Source organism: Panthera onca, chromosome B2 (assembly GCF_046562875.1).
Source record: "Panthera onca isolate mPanOnc1 chromosome B2, mPanOnc1 haplotype 2, whole genome shotgun sequence".
NCBI lineage: Eukaryota > Metazoa > Chordata > Mammalia > Carnivora > Felidae > Panthera > Panthera onca.
Genome location: NC_138343.1, coordinates 118,991,449 through 119,006,504, shown reverse-complemented (window position 1 = coordinate 119,006,504; position 15,056 = coordinate 118,991,449). Strand labels below are relative to the sequence as shown.

At 39.8% G+C, this 15,056-nt stretch overlaps 1 protein-coding gene and 1 non-coding gene across 4 annotated transcripts in view; both read left to right on the top strand.

The window, feature by feature from the left end:
• Nucleotides 1-15,056, top strand: part of STX7 (syntaxin 7) — a 43,430-nt gene that overhangs the window by 10,619 nt on the left and 17,755 nt on the right. The gene's annotated exons all lie outside the window — the stretch shown is intronic.
• LOC132668170 (U6 spliceosomal RNA) lies at nucleotides 8,753-8,859 on the top strand. Its single transcript, XR_009605516.2, has one exon. It is a non-coding gene; the product is annotated as a U6 spliceosomal RNA (small nuclear RNA).

The following is a 15,056-nucleotide window of genomic DNA, read 5'->3' as shown; positions in this document are numbered from 1 at the left end:
AAGGAGTAAGAGAAGAGAGCTGGAGCATTAAAAAATGTAGAAGCCTGGAAGGCAGGGAGAAAGGGTGAAGAATCAGAGTGACCAGTGAGGTAAGAAGAAAATCAGGATATGGTGGATTTCCAGAAATCAAAAAAAAAAAAAAAAAAAAAAAAAAAAAAAAAGTTTCAAGACTGAGAGAGGCATCATCTGTGTCTAATGCTGCCAAGAGACTAAAAATTTTAGCACTGAATTTGATGAGGCAAACTGGTGACTTCGAAGAGAATGGTCCTCTGTTCGTGTTCTGAATGTAAATGAAAAAAAAAAAAGAGGGAGAAGGACTGACCCTTTTTCAATTAAAGAGACTTCCTAGAATCCTACTCACCTCAGCTTGTGTTATTGATCAGAGTTTAGATACAGTCACATAGCTACACCTAGCTGCTAGGAAGCTGGATTACAGTGTGCTCACTAAAATTAGGTCTTGTTCCATTTAAGAAGGGAAAAACCAGTATTTAGTGGGCAACCGGCAGATTCCACCATGGAAGTAGAAAGAGGGCCAAAGAAGTGGTTGCATTTTTCCACCACGAAAGAGAGAATCCAGTGAGAGTATAATTGCAAAAGAAAGGTCTCTGAAGGCGAGAGGGAGAGGGAAACAGATCGCCAGTGTTCAGTTTGCCTGTCGTCCACTGTACAAGTCCAGGCAGAGTGTGGGGTGGACGGTAAGTGTGGTGGGCAAAGAAGGGAGAGTTCCTGTCTTTGTGAGCTGTTCTTAAATGAAATAGGAGGCAGAGGTATCAGACGGGGTGGGATGGAAGGCTGTTGGACCTTTATGGAAAGAAGAGAAAGTGATGAGTTGTAGTTTTGACAGTTGAGAGGATTGACATACCACAGAGGTAACGAAGGGTTGTTGGGCAGGTTGAGTACTCATTTGAGACCTGGGGTCTTGAATTTAGCGAAAACAATCATCACTGTGTATTGTTTCTAATTCTGAGATTCACTGTCTGAATGAAGGGAAATTTAGATTAGGTAGAGTTAGTTATTGGTAAAGATCTAACCTACCAGCCAGTGCACATCACCGATAAGGACTATGAAGAAATCACGTGGAAGTGAAAGGCAGAAGTGTGAAATTTCAGTTCATTTTTTTCCCATCTGGCAATGCTAATAATACCGTGATCAAATAAGATGGTACTTTGCACCACATTTAGGTGTTTCTCTTTACATCTGTGTCTTGTAAATTTGTGTCAGTACAAATTCTCTACTTGTAAAAAAGAAATCTCTGGAGAATATACTGTAAGAAGGGTAATACCCTTGTCATTGGAATATGTGCATCTGTTCAACCAGAGCTAAAGTCTTCATAAACACTTCAGTGGGGAAAGTTTATTTTCATATTAATTTTGATTAAGATCAGTGAAAAATTATAAAATATGAAGTTGTATAGTTGAGTTTATAACATAAAAAATAGCAGTCAAAAATTTTTGATTCTTGGAGGGATCTAAGAATAACATATATTAAGATTAGAATTTTTTTTAACTAGTGTATTCTGACAGGTCTCTTTTGCAAAGAGTAGAATAGACGAAATACGATGTTTTTAAGCTTTTTTTTTTTTTTTTTTTTGCCTTAAGGTAGTTTTTGTTCAAAATAATCTGTAGTCTTATCAATTTGCTTGGCTAGTAAAATATTTAAACCATATTACCATAATTTAATTTATATTAAACAACATATATAAATATTGTAAATACTTAAATATAAAATATATTAGAAATAGATTACATTAAAATAACAATTTTTTGAGAATGAGTAATAGGTATAACAAACTAGAATTTTATTAGGGATTTGTCTGTGGAGTGTTTAAAATAAGAAAAAAAAAATCTTTTTGTCTTAATGAAACTATTTGAAAATCTTCCTGAATATGGAATTTTATTGATAGATCATATGTAAGACAACGGGTTTGGGGGGAAGGTAGAAGCAGTGAGGAAAGTTATTTGGATCCCAATGTGATCTTGATTAAGAAAATATTTTTATCCTATGAGAGAAGGTGTTCTGTTGACTCTGTCACAGAGTCAGCTAGGTATTTGTGCCCCAGCTGCTCCATCCTTTGCCTGTGGCATAGACAGTGCTCCTTCGATGGCCCTACCATGACATCCAGTCTTTCTCAACCCAGCGCTCCAGGCAACCATTCCCAGTAGACTGGAGTTGGCATGTAAATAAACAGTTTGTTATCCCAGGTCTAGAAGATCATCATGCCTCAAAGAAATGCTTAGATTAAACTCTCAGCTTTGGATTGAGACGTTGACAAGTAACATTTTTATTAGTAGTATCTGGAAATGAGGTATACACCCATGTACCCTTTATCACCTGTGTATTTTTTTTTTTTTTTTTGAAGCAAACTCCTACCAGCGATGCATAGTACAAGGATAAGCAAGCCTTTGTGGGTTGCAATGGCTGAGTCTCTTATATAAGGTAAACCAGAGTAGGATAGTTTCCCTGGGGCCATTAATCCTTGCACAAACAAACAATATAGACAAGTGTATTCAGAACACACAGAAATAACTCATGTTTTTGAAAGAAGCAGAATAAATATATTGAAAACCATCACATAATTAAAGACTTTTTTTTTATCTTTAAAAAATAGAACTATAATGCATAGAGTAGTGCACCAACTATTAGGGTATAGCTCCATGAATCATCTGTTATAATACCACACATGCAAGTACAACATTACCAGCCCCCTGAAGCCCTTCTCACGTGTCACCCACTCCATACTCTAAGAAGATAACTTCTAACATCACTGATTAATATTGCCAGTTTCTTCACTTTAATAGAGTCAAGTGTTATGTTTTATGTTGGACTTCTTTCTCCCATTCTGTTTAAGCAGTTCATCCATGGTATTACATGTAGCTATAGGTCATTTGTTTTCATTGTTATATAGCATTCCATATCCAAACAGACCATAGTCTATTCTTTCTACTGTTCATGGACATTTGGAGTGTCTGGATTTTTTATTTGTCTTTATTTTTTGCTATTATGAACAGTGCTGAACATTCTTACGTGTTCTTTTGTCTCATGTGTGTACCTAAGAGTTGGGTTGCTGAGTTATAGGGTATGTATGTGTTTACCTATAGTAGTTACATAAAGTAGTTGTACCAGGTAATACTCCCACCAGCTAGTGTATCAGAATTCATTTTGCTCCAAATCCTTGCCAACATTTGACATTTACAGTCTTAACTTTTACCCATTCTAGCCATAGTTCTGTCTCATTGTGATTTATATTGCAATTCCCTGATTAGAATCAGACTTTTCAGAATGTCACTGAGTTAGGAAAATGAAGGAGACAGTAGGAAAGGTTTCTAATTGAGTAAGCTCTATGTGAGTGCATGCACATTTCCTGAAATTGGATCCCAATGCCAGTGTGACCTTGAGTAAGCTCTTTCACTTTCCAGGACTTGATTTTCTTATATATATTTTCTGTGGGCTGGCTTATGACCTCTCTTGACATTTAATAGGCTACAACTCTAACCAACGCTTTAAAGAATCTTGAAAGCTCTTCTAACGTATGCAGGATTATTCTCTTTGTTATTAAGAGACACATTGCCATATCTGGATCCATAACACATACTTTTAAAATTCCATAGGGGCACCTGGGTGGCTCAGTCGGTTGAGCGTCCGACTTCGGCTCAGGTCATGATCTCGCGGTCTGTGAGTTCGAGGCCCGCGTCGGGCTCTGTGCTGACAGCTCAGAGCCTGGAGCCTGCTTCGGATTCTGTGTCTCCCTCTCTCTCTGCCCCTCCCCCACTCATGCCCTGTCTCTCTCTCTCTCTCTCTCTCTGTCAAAAATTAATAAACATTAAAAAAATTTTGAAAAAATAAATAAAATTCCATAATTGAAATAGCCTTGCCAAGACTAGCTAGAGTTCCACTAAGACTTACATGTTACTTGTAAGAATTAGAAGATGGGAGAGTTGTAGTCACAAGGGATTCAGGTATGAATCGTGTCTATATTAATTAAGGTATGAATTCAAAGAAATTGATAAATAGAATATATCGGCAGCTGACCATGAAACATAGCCATTGAAATAAAATTTTCACCAGCGCTAATGAGAATTCTGACATTTGAGTATTTTTAAAAAAGAATAATCTGAAAGAGAGTCTAAAAGTTAGCCTGTGGAAAATGAACAAATTGGATCTATTGGTAACATAAAATATACCGAGTCGAATTTTATGAGTACAGGAGTTTTCTGCTAAAATATGCATAATATGTCATATGTACATGTGTGTTCATTCCAGAAGATTTGGGAAAGCAGAAACTTCTAGGGAGGTGTAAAATGTGTGACCTTAAACCCATGTCGTGAAGGTTAAGGGAAGGTGACTGGAAATGTTTATGTTGAATCTTCATTGTTTCATTTTTTATCATTTATCTCCTATTGATTAGTTCTACACAGACTGTGTAGAGTTGCAAAAATATTATTGGTTTTCTTTGTGTTGTACTTCGCTCTCATTCTCTGTGGGTACTTTGCTTATTTATTAAAAAGAATCAGTGCTTGGCTCTTGTCCTCATAAGGTTCTTAGGATTTGAGATGACATAAAGTCTGTATAAATGTGTGAGTCCTTTGGTTACTTTTGAGAGCGAACACAGCTATTTTGATTCGAGTCTAGTGAAAGAGGCACTTGTTTTTGCATCTAACACATGACTGCACAGAAGGGAAACTAGTATCATCAACTTCTCTTTTTTGGTGCCTGGGCACACTTGTCTTTACAAAAGACCTCAGTCTTGAGGAGTTAACAAATTTACTGGAACTGTGGATTTACCCAGGAATTGGGGATGTTCCTTTTTTTTTTCTTTTTTTTTTCTGGGGTGGTCTGTTGGTGGCTATTGGTGGATGGGAAGGTAGTTTATAGAGGAGGAGTTGAAACCTCATTCTCTCTCCCTCTCTCTCCTCCCTTTTCCCTCCCTCCAACCCTCTCCTAACTTGCTACTTGACATATCTACTTTTAACATCATCTGAAAATGTTTGGTTGGATTTTTTTTTTTCCCCTTGAGGAGAAAAACTTTAGTAGCTTTGATTTCATTGTTGTAATTTTCTTCATGCCTAAGGTGTTGACACAGAATAGAGAACTAGGTGTGGAAATTAATGTCTTATCCAAGAGAATTTTCAGAGAGTGACAACTTTTCTTTTCTCTGGTGGCTTTTCCTGAACTGAACATGAGTGCTGTTTATGACTGAATGTGAATCTAATGGCTACAGAAGTATTTACACATAGATTCTTTCTTTTTTTTCTTTTTTTTTTTTTTTTTTAATGAAAATGAGGTCACTGTATGCTTATTTTATTTGCTGCTTACGTTTTTGTCTATTATGGCCAAATAATTTTCCATTATATGAGTGTGCCACGCATCATTTAACCAAACCTGTGTTAATGGACATTTTATCCTAAGATTACATATTTAAATGTTGGAGAACTTAACCATATATGCTTCTTCCACACGTGAATCCTTCTGAGGTCTATATAGATAAAGTGTGATGCTGATTAAATTCTCATGTATCTTTTTCCGCACCCATCTTATTAAAAACATTATAATATTCTTTTTTTTTAACTCTAAATATAGTCAATATGCCTAGTAATTGTTTATTACAGAGTAGCCTCTGTTTTATTAAAATTCAAGTTTGTGATGGGTTGTGTAGCAACCTCTCAACTGCCTTGTGGTACAGCCGTCTGTGCATTTAGTTAGCTCAGTGTTGGTGTGGGAGCTGATAGCAGATGTAGGCCAGGTGGTTTAGTTTTGGTTTCCTGCAATAGCTTTGACACTTCTTGTCCTCATCTCTTGGACTCTTTTTTGTCATTTCTCTACCAATTACTGACCAGTATTTTCCATTAAAGAGTAATTGCCTTTTATACTCTTCTAGACTTTTTTCCAAAGCTGTTATTAATCGATTTGCCTATTCATTATTTGGAAGAACCTAAAAGTCTTCCGAAACAGTGTTCTGTAAGTCTTGGTACATTTATTTTTCCCAGTCTTTCTTCTTGTGGGAGTGTCATTCATTATCTTAGTCATTATTTGAAGAAACCATTGTTGCAGGAGCGTGTTACTGATACCGAGTATGGCCATCTACTTCTCTGGGGTAGTTTGGTCTTTATCCCATTTAAAGTCCAAGAGAATGCCCACAGACAATAAGATTCCCTCCTAGCCTGTGGACTATTATTTTCTCATTGAGGACTGTGAAAGCTTTTAGCTAAAAAATCCAACTGAGCCCTGCTTATTTGTGAATACACAGAGCTGTTGTGCTGTTGAAGCTTGGGAGGAGAGCTGGGCAGGATGGCCCAAGTGATTTTAGTTGTATGCTATTGCCTGTACACCCTGCTTTGTTCAAAAATCTCTAGAAGGTATGTAGGTTAATATCTTTTAACCACGGGCATACCTGTGGAGATACTGGGGATTTGGTTGCAGACCAATAAAGTAAGTTAAATTTCCATATCCCAGTGCATATCAAGTTATATTTATACTATCCTATAGCCTATTAAATGTACAATATCTAAAGAAACGATGTACATGCTTTGACTAAAAAAATGCTTTATTGTTAACCATACTGACCATCACCTGAGCTTTCAGGGAGTCAGAATCTTTTTGCTGGAAGAGGGACTTGCCTCAAAGTTGATGGCTGCTGACTGAGCAGTGGTGGTTGCTGGAGGTTGGGGTGCCAGTGGCAATTTCTTAAAATAAGATGACAGTGAAGTTTAGTGCGTCACTCGACCCTCCCCTTCACGAACGGTTTGTCTGTAGCGTGCAATGCTGTTTCGTGGCATTTACCTATAGTAGACCTTCTTTAAAATTGGGAGTCAGCACTCTCCAACCCTGCTGCTACTTTATCAACTAAGTGTATGTAATATTCTAGATCCTCTGCTGTCATTTCAACCGTCTTCACAGCATCTTCACCAGGAGTAGATTCCATCTCAAGAAACCACCTTCTTTGCTCATCCATAAGAAGCAACTCCTTTTATATTCAAGTTTGACCATAAGATTGCAGCAACTCGGTCCCATCTTCAGGCTCCACTTCTAATTCTAGTTCTCTTGCTGTTTCCACCACACCTTCAGTTACTTCCTCCACTGGTCTTGAATCTTTCACAGTCACTCACAAGGGTTGGAATTGACTTCTTCCAAACCCCTGTGAATACTGATGTTTTGACCTCTTCCCATGAATCACAGATATTCTTCATGGCATCTAGAATGGTGAATCCTTTCCAGAGGTTTTCAATTTACTTTGCCCATATCCATCAGAGAAATCGCTATCTGTGGCAGCCATAGCCTTATGAAATGTGTTTCTTAAATAATAAGACTTGAAAGTTGACATGACTCCTTGATCCATGGGCTACAGAATGGATGTTGTGTTAGCAACGAAAACAACAGTAATCTCATTGTAATCTCCATCAGAGCTCTTGGGTGACCAGGCACATTTGTCAATGAGCAGTAATATTTTGGAAGGAATCTTTTTTCTGAACAGTAGGTCTCAACAGTGGGCTTAAAATATTCAGTAAACCTTGTTGTAAACAAATGTGCTGTCATCTAGGTTTTGTTGTTCATCTATAGAACACAGGAAGAGTAGATTTAGCATAATTCTTAAGGGCACTAGGATTCTTGGAATGGTGAATGAGCACTGGCTTCAACTGAAAGTCACCAGCTACCTTAGCCTCTAACAAGAGAGGCAGTCTGTCCTTTGGAGCTTTGAAGCCAGGCAGGGACTTCTCTCTAGCTCTGAAAGTCCTAGATGGCATCTTCTTCCAATATAAGACTGTTTCATCTTACGTGAAAAATCTGTTGTTTAGTTTAGCCACCTTCATTAACTATCTTAGGTAGATCTGGATCTGGAGAAAGGATGTTGTAGTAGGGGATAACAAGTACAAGGGCCCTGAGGTGGGAGCAGAACTGGGGTGTTAGGGGAGTGGAAAGGAGGCCAGTGTGCACAGAGCTCAGAGGGAAGAATAGGAGCTGGGGTGGGGTTGGGTGAGGCCTTGCAGGCCATTGTAAAGACTCAGGCTTTTATTTCAGGTAGAACAACATTTTTAGCATTTGAATGAATGGAATGCGGAAACATAGAATTTTATCATATAGTCAGCATCACACTTTATTTGATCTAGATAAAACTCAAAAGGATTCATGCAGCCTAAATTTTAAGTTCCCCACCTTTTTTTTTTTTTTAAGTTTATTTATTTTGAGAGAGAACTCAAGTGGGGAATTAGCAGAGAGAGGGAGAGAGAGAATCCCTAGCAGGCTCCACAGCACCAGCGCAGAGACTGATGTGGGGCTCAAACCCACGAACCATAAGGTCACGACCTGAGCCAAAGTCTGGTGCTTAACCAGCTGAGCCACCCAGGCACCCCAAGTTCCCCAACATTTAAACACACAGTCTTAGGATAAAATGTCTGTTAACAGAGGTTTGCTTTAATGCTGCACGACACATTTGTATAATAGGGGAGACACGGTTTCGGGCTCTACTAGAGTTCTGGATTTGTCAAGCGGTTAAGATAGATGGAGAGAGGGGCTGGAGGAGGATATATGCAAGAGAGTGAATAAGATGACTGACTATGGGGTTGAAGTTGGGCCAGGAGGCGAGTGAAGACGTGGGAGGATGGGGAGGACACTGGCAAAGTGGTAGGACCAAAGGATGGAAGGTCCTGGTGGGGCAGAGGCTTGTTGTTAGAGCCAGGGTACCAGTGGGAGTGAGCAGGATGTACAGGAGGTGGTGGTTTGTAAATAGTGTGCATGACAGTAAGATTACAGAAGCGTTGTGCTCGCTTCGGCAGCACATATACTAAAATTGGAACGATACAGAGAAGATTAGCATGGCCCCTGCGCAAGGATGACACGCAAATTCGTGAAGCGTTCCATATTTTTCAAAAAAAAAAAAAAAAAGATTACAGAAGCGTTACAGTTACTGGTAGTGAGCCAGCATTCCATGTGATCTTGGAGTGTGTGTCTAAGGTAGAATGGGGGACAAGGTCTTGGGGTGGGGCATGCAAAGCACTGAGTCAGGGTGGCGGAAGGATCATCAACGTGTATGCTGAAATCATGGAGAAGTGAGGCAGGAGTCTAGAGTGACCATGAGCCAGGAGCTAAAACCATGGGCCAGTGAGGTGGCACGGCCGAAGAACAGTTATTACAGCTGTAATGGGGAGTGGGGACAGGGTCTGTGTGTCCATTCTGTCTCAGGCTCCTTCTCATTTAGTCTTGCCTTCTGAACTTGCCTTTCTCTTTGAGTTCCTCAAGTTTCTGTTTTACCAGTGCCTGGTACCTAGCCATTTCATCTACTTCATCTAGTTGGGATCTAACTTTAAAATTGCAGTGGCCTCATTGAGTTATTTTGGGCTATAATTTTCACCCCAGCTAGGTTGTGGCAGCCTTTTCTCCTGCTGTGTTTTCTTCAAAGGGAGTTTTGCTGTTCTTTTCCGCAATTGTTATGGTCTTTTTGTGTGATTGCTGTATCTGTTCTTTTCCTCCTACTCAACAGAATGAATTTGGTTTTCCAAGGGGGGGTCCTGTGAAGGGAGAGGGGAGCCGAGACCCTCTGCTCGAGGGCTCATTACTGTCTGCCATGCCCTGAGGCACCGTTTCTTTCCCCCTCTGCCTCTTGAAACCTCCTCTTGTGTGACAGGTCCTCCCCCTCCAGTTCTGATGCCCCCCCCCCCCCATCACCATGGTGGCCCCACAACACACAGCTACCTTTTTGTAAAGCATCTGCCTGCTCTTCGGGAAAGAACTTTCAGAGGTCAGCAGCCTGCAGCCTCTAGCAGGGCCCAGGCTCCTCCTTCCTCCTCCGCCAGGAGGGTGTCTGGTTCCTTCTCAGCCCTGTTCCTGGTCCCACTCAGAATGTGAGCGTACTTTTCTGGAAGTGGGTACTTGTTGGTGACATCTTGGAGCTCTGCCTCCTTTATTCCTTAGGGATCCCACTCATGTGGCTTCCCACTCAGGATCTGCTCTTTTCTGTTGCTTTGGGCCACATGGATATATTTTTGAGAAGTTTTTGTTGTCCTCATTTCTCTGAAAACAAAACTTTTGTGGGTTTCCTCCCCCCCCCCCCCCCCCCCCGCTTTTGTTCTCTGTAGCTTCGGAAGGGAAGAAGAGGGAAGATTCAGGAACAGACTTATACCATGTCCCATTTTCAATCCATCTTAGCAACATCTGAGTAGCAATGTCTTGGCAAATGGATCAGAAATTAGGAGTGAGGTAACAGTTCAGAAATCACTGCCATACAAACTGGAGGTGAATTCATGACATGGCTAACAACACTCGGCTGCTTTTGGAGCAGAAGGAGAATTAATGGGCCATTTGGTGGATGACAGAAAGGCAGCTTGTCAAAAAGGAGGGTCAGGAAGGCTGGAGAGCTGGAGGAGTAGGGCTTGGCCACTGGCGAGTCCTTGCCTGGGTTTGCTGCTTACACAAATCACCTTCTCAAGGGACCACACGCGCCTCCGGGCTTTCCTTCCTTCTGATTCTAGGCTCCCTCAGAGTAGGTAAGCTGAGCAGATCCGTGTGATAAAATGTTAGCACTGAATATCTTTGCTAAGAAGAGTTTGTAATGTTCCAGCCATCTTAGAAATCCAGAGTCTTGTTTACATACAGTTTTCAAGTGGCTTGATTTTGTAATTTATTTTTAAGAACCATGCCTCAGGGGCACCTGAGTGGCTCAGTTGGTTGAGCTTTCGACTCTTGATTTCCGCTCAGGTCATGATCTCACAGTTGGTGAGTTAGAGAGCCCCACATGCGTAGGATTATCTTCTCTCCCTCTCTCTCTCTCTCTTCCATCCCCCGCTCATGCGCTCACTCTCTCTCTCTCAAAAAATAAACATAAAAAAAAAAAAAAAACCAGGAACTGTGCCCTCAGATTTAACTCTTTATTAATCTATAGTAGCTTTAAAATACCCTACATTTCCATTTTGTCAATCTACGTGCCTTTCTACGTTTGAAATATCTGGGAAGAAAACCAATGAGAGATTTAAAATTAAATGTATTTGGAGTGTTCTGAATTTGAGATAGCTTGCAGGTGTGCTAGTTAGTTTCAGGAAGGAGAGCACAGCAAACCAGTGGGCTTGGCCTCTGGAGGCGCAGACTCCATAGCGGGCTTCTCAGCTCAAGACTCATCCTTATCTTCCTCTTACCCCTTTTTGTCTCCACAGTTTGCTTCAATTCTTTCACCGACAAAGAAGATAAGCTGCCTATCCAGGTCACAAGACAGAGCATGAGATAGAGAGGATATTGGAAAAAAGCCCATAATTATTTTAGTAGCTGTCTTTCAGATTCTCTGGGGGGGATTTCCCACTTGTGATACACTTTTTAGAAGTATAATACTGTACACGTTTCTTAGTTTTTCTTGATATATGAAATAGTCCCATTTCACTCCATTTTTATTTCTTAAAGCCTTTTTGTGTTGATACTTCTTCCAACTAGCCGATAAGATTTTTTATGATATATTACCCTGTGCACCTTGTACTCTGTAATGAACCTAACCTAATGGTTCTAACTTGAATTATAGTAAATTTACCAGGATAGCATCTTTCGTTCTTACAGAGGTCTGTGCCGTTCCAAAATGTTTTCATATGTATCATCTTCTGTAGTACTCGACTGTGCCGTTCCAAAATGTTTTCATATGTATCATCTTCTGTAGTACTCGAAAGTACCCTTTGAAACAGCTAGAGGGATTGATTGATAGATGAGAAAAGAGTGGAGGAGGAAAACAGTTTATTTCTTTCAACATTTAGTTGTTTTCTAGTTCAGTTTCAATTACATCATTTGTACATAACTGCTAGGTACTTCTCACTGTCAGGCAACTCTTCCCTTGTAATTATAGGATATAACTATTCTGTGTCCATTGATACATCGTCTCTGCAGTTCTCGTAACTATATCAGAAATGATGAAGTCTCAGTACCCTCCTAAGGCATGGTTCACATGAGTTAGCTAACATATGTTAATATTCTTATTGTTGGGGCGCCTGCATGGCTCGGGCGGCTGAGTGTCTGACTCTTGATTTTGGCTAAGGTCACACAGTTGTGAGATCAAGCCCTGTGTTGATCATGGAGTCAGTTGATCAGCATGGAGCCTGCTTGGGATTTTCTCTCCCCCCTGCCCTACACCCCCTCCCACTTGTATATATTCTCTCTCTCTCTCTCTCTCTCTCTCTCTCAATAAATAAATAAATAAATAAATAAATAAATATTAAAAAAAGAGAATTTTCTTACTGTTCACTTCTGACTTTCAGGAGAAAGACATAAACCCCTTCGTACCATTAGTTCTCCATGTATTGAGTTCATTCTTACAATATCCAGTACAAAGTGCTTACATGCATTGTTTTCTGTTGAAGTTCATGGCAATTGAGAAAGAGGTAATTTTCTCTCCCTTTGACCGTTGAGGCAATGATAGCTTGGAGAGATTAGGTAAACGGCTGAAGGTCAGCAGCTAGGAAGAAGTGAGGTCAGGTTTCCAAATCAGGCTGTCTGGCTCCGAGGCTGCTGGCTGGTCAGCATTATACTTCTGAGTGTGGTGTGGCTGACACTGAGTCAGTCTCAACATCACCTGCTCAAGGGTTTTCCTAGCTACGTTTTTTTTTTTTTTTTTTTTTCTGTGATTGGCTGTTACAATTCTGAGTTGTTTTTTGGGTTGAGCAATGGGAATATTTACTCTTAGAAGAGAAGATAGCCGTATTCTGTTTTTTGGAGATAGTTCTTTGAATGCACTATGTGCCTGTTAGGGCTGGCCTAGGTGCTCCCTCACGCCGGCCACTCTCACTGGTCAGACAGCATCCTCCCGCACCCCAGTGACCTCTGACAGGTTGGGACATTACATAGCCCCTCATACCAACTGCTGCCTACGATGGCAAAGATTTTTATTCTTTGCAATGGAGCATTTTTCTTAAGCACTCCACTAGATGGCAGCAGACCCGTGTGGAATAGAATAGGTCTTCTGTACTGAAGTAAGAGCCAGAAAGGGGACTGCTTTGTTTTTGAGGAAATAATAATGTACCTTTTCTGGATGTGTAGGTAGTAGTATTCTCTTTATGTTATAGAAAAGTGGGATGTATTCTTTAAAGTCACCTCTCTAGAAGTGTAATGGTGCAGGTAATGCAAAAATAATGTGTTCATTGCATTCTTATAGAGGTGCATCTTGATTTAATCGTACCTCTGTGTATTAGGTGAATTTTTCTTTGAGACCCTGTTTATGGTTAGGTAAAGAATTTGTTCCTTAATTTTCATGTTTCATGAAACTCTGGCGGGTACTCTGCAAAAATTTTCCTCCAGTATGCAACAAAGTAACTGTAATTCTTTCTAAATTAATGAGAAAAGAGCAGCCCTTGAAATAATCTGTCAAACCAGCACCTGTGATGTACTGATTACTTATTCTTTCTGAAAATTGCAGAAATTCAACTCCGCCTTTACATGCCTGCTTGGTGAAAAATTTGCAACATTGTTAAATATTATACCACATAGGCTTAGTAACATAGTGAGTACTTAGTACATTCAAGTAACACACTGACTCAGAGTTTGTGAATACAAAGTTTTAGCAATTTTTACTAATTTAGGACAGGGATTGGCCAACTTTTCTCTAAAGGGCCAGAGAGTAAATATTTTCAGCTTTGTGGCCATGTCTGGTCTCCTGCATATTCTTCTTTGTTGTTGTTGTTTGTTTTTGCTTTTTTTTTTTTTAATTCTTTAAAAATGTAACAACTAGTCCGAGCTGGAAGGCAGTACAAAACAGGCCATAATTTGCTGACACTGATGTAAAAGGGTAACACCAGTCATTGAAAATGAGGTCTCTGGAATCTTGCCAGTTCATAAGATCTGAAGAAAGGACAGGCATTTATTTCCTGATCAGTTGTAGCCAGGCTGACCGGCCTTTGTGATCCACCAAAGGGCCATGAAACTTACAGCTCAATTCTTTATTCCAAGTTAGCATACACTTATTTTTGTGTTTGCTTGCTTGTTGGCTTTGGCATACGTACACCTAGATTATGCAGTAATCTTTTTTAAAAAGTCTTTTACTTCTAGCCCTTGTAGCACACTGAAAATATTGTTTTGAAAACCCCCAAATCTACATTTTTAATCTTAGCTCTTCTAAATAACTGATTTCTTGGACAAGTCAGTTATTCCGTCTGATTCTCAGCATTTTTGTTTATAAAATAGGATTAAACTAATGCCACATAATACTTCTCCTAAGCTTGATTCAGTAATTTCAGCTATGTTTCCATCGGCCTTTTGTCAGATCACATGATACCTTTGAGCCTTAAGTGTAGAGCTCTACAAATTAAAGGATCACCTTGAATCAGTGTTGACATACTAAACCCCTCCCACTGTGCCTGATACATAGTGAATACTCAGTAAATGTTGAATAAATGACTAGTTGAGCACCCTTCCTTTTCTTAACTCCCTTCTTACAGATGCTTTATGTTAGAAATACATACCCTTTCCTACATAAGATTTGTTCTTTCTAATGCCCTTTTGTGGTCAGCTTTTAAAATACTCATTGAGTGTTGGGGTGCCTCTGTGGCTCAGTTGGTTAAGTGTCCATCTCTTGATTTTGGCTCAGGCCACCATCTCATGGTTTGTGAGTTCAAGCCCCACTTCAGGCTCTGCACTGACAGCATGGAGTCTGCTTGGGATTCTCTGTCTCTCTCTCTCTCTCTGCCCCTCCCCTGCTCATGATCTTTTTCTCTTTCAAAAATAAATAAGTAAACTTTTTAAAAAATGAATGAATAAATAAAATATTCCTTGAGTGTCAACAATGTGTTGGGTGTTAGATATACAAAAACTAGTAAGACTAGTTTACTTTCAAGTCAGGGAGACAGTAAGTAATGTAATTATTTCAATTTATATGCAGGTATGGCATCGGAGGTTTCAGTCTCCAGGACTGAAGTGTCCCATTTCTTACACTTTGAAACTGTTACCAGTACCACTTCCATTTAGGCTTTTTTGATTACCCTCCCATAGCAGACCAATTTTGTAGCTCTTTATTTGAAGCATTTACTCCCCTGCTTCCCCTCAGGGTTTACGTGATGTGCTTTCTTTCCCTTTTTTGGACGAGAGAGTAGGAGGCCTTATTTTAC